At 29.4% G+C, this 2,080-nt stretch overlaps 1 non-coding gene across 1 annotated transcript; it reads left to right on the forward strand.

The window, feature by feature from the left end:
• The first annotated feature begins 1,345 nt into the window (after positions 1-1,345).
• LOC125494554 (small nucleolar RNA Z107/R87) lies at positions 1,346-1,435 on the forward strand. Its single transcript, XR_007270801.1, has one exon. It is a non-coding gene; the product is annotated as a small nucleolar RNA Z107/R87 (small nucleolar RNA).
• The last annotated feature ends 645 nt before the right edge of the window (positions 1,436-2,080 follow it).

Consider the following 2,080-nt stretch of genomic DNA (forward strand, 5'->3'; position numbering starts at 1 on the left):
TTTTATAGGTCATGAGTTACTTATAACCAGTTTAGAAGGTAAGATTTTTAAATGTTTTACCATGTTCGAACACTTCCAACAAGTGACAAATACCTATAAACTGGGATGAACATTTAAAAATCTTATCTTTTAAATTGATTTATAAGTAATTCACAATATGGTAAACTCGAGACCTGCAGAGAATAATCCATACATGAGACTTATGAAAGAAAATAGGTAATAGTTGATTGAGCCTCATCTTGTGAATTTTCCCCACGTTTTATAATTTGAATTATACAACGCGTGAATTTGAATCTAGTAGTAAGATTGATACAAACATTTTGGGGGTGTTTGGGGGAGGGAGTTTTATAGAGAGTTTAGAGTTTTGACTAGTAAAAACTCTAATTTGGGTGTTTGGTGAGAGAGAGGATTAAAGAGAGTTTTGTACCAAAAACTCTGATCAAAACTCTCTTTTGAAAAAGCTGGGTAGAAGAGCTTTTTCATGAGAGTTTTGGAGAGAGAAAAAGCATATGACTATTTTGTCCATATAATTAATACTGTCCATAAATGTCATTTTACATGCTCTAAAAAGTACAAAACTTTAGACAATCAGCTAAGTGTTACCAAACACCTTTACACAACAATTGTTTAAATCAACAGTCAAATCCTCTGAACAAAAAAGTAATCATCTAACCACAAACTCTAAACTCTAGCCTCTAAACTCTAAACTCTAATTGTCAAACAGAACCTTTATTTATTTTAAAAGTAAGAATAAATCCTCTAAATTATTATCGGGTACTCATGATTTAAGCCAACCTCGATTCCTAAGAGTATTCAACAAATTAGCATGTTTCTTGTCGTAGACTTATACAACCCTCGATTAGAAATTGGGCCATTAAAATAATAAGCCTATAGAAACTAATGTACATGGGTTCAACACATGGGCTTTTTACGGACCATCATAAACCCTAATAAGTTCCTAAAAAAGATTAGGGTTTAAGGTGACAATGGTATATATAACATCCAATCCCATCCATCTTTCTCATTATCTAACGCACTTCAACATTCGGTAAGTGTTACTTTTTCTCTCTCCTCAAATTTCAAGATTCATCGTTAATTCATAATTTTTTGTTGATTATTATATCATATGCCTCTCCTTTCGGCTGCAAGGCGTGAGATCTTTAGATCAATTTCTTGTATCGCTTTGTTCTGGAGGCATAAATTTATCTTTCCAAAAATTTGAGGGTATTTTTTTCCAAATTTGAATTATTTTCTTCAATTTGGATATTCCCTCTGTTTGGTAAATTATATAAAAACTTTGATTTCTCAATTTCCTTTTTTTTTTTTTGAAATTAGACGTGTAATTAATCGCAGTGATGACTATTAAATTATCAAGCTCAACAGACCGGAAAACAGGAATTTCCTGTGTGTGTCGATATTTCTTTGCTGAGCGATTTCTATTTTAATTCGAACTTTTTCAGTTAGCCAGTGATGGATTTTTTTTCAGTTATATAATTCGATTTGAAATATGCGAATATAAAGACTAGTGATTATATAATATCATTTTATGGATTTATGTTATATATTTTGGATAATTTTACGCAACAAATTACAATCTTGTGATAATTTGTCTAATTTAGACCATTTATTTAGTTAAATTTATGGACAGGATATTTTACTAAAATACGCAAAGGTTATACATACATTGGGTGTATGTTGGCGTTACTATCAAAATGTATATTATTACTAAAGATATTACAAACTTACAATTAGGAATGATATTGGGTTGGATTTGGATCGGATTATGCATAATCTGATTTCGATCTTACGATATCTGATTTCAATCCGACCCAAACATTTAACTTTGAACTAGATTAGACTTATTTTTCCGCCCATTTTTTATAATAGAATAGTCTTTATAATACAACAATCTAATAATTATAATTTATTTTTATAATTATATGAAAATTTTATATTGTACAAATAATATAAATATTACTATTATTTTTAACAATTATTTTTTCAATGGAAAAATCCTATATAATATTGTTGGCTAAAGCTCCTGAAAGCTCAAAAGTTGGATTTGGATTTCGGACTATTT

The sequence above is a fragment of the Beta vulgaris genome, chromosome 1 (assembly GCF_026745355.1).
Source record: "Beta vulgaris subsp. vulgaris cultivar EL10 chromosome 1, EL10.2, whole genome shotgun sequence".
Lineage (NCBI taxonomy): Eukaryota > Viridiplantae > Streptophyta > Magnoliopsida > Caryophyllales > Amaranthaceae > Beta > Beta vulgaris.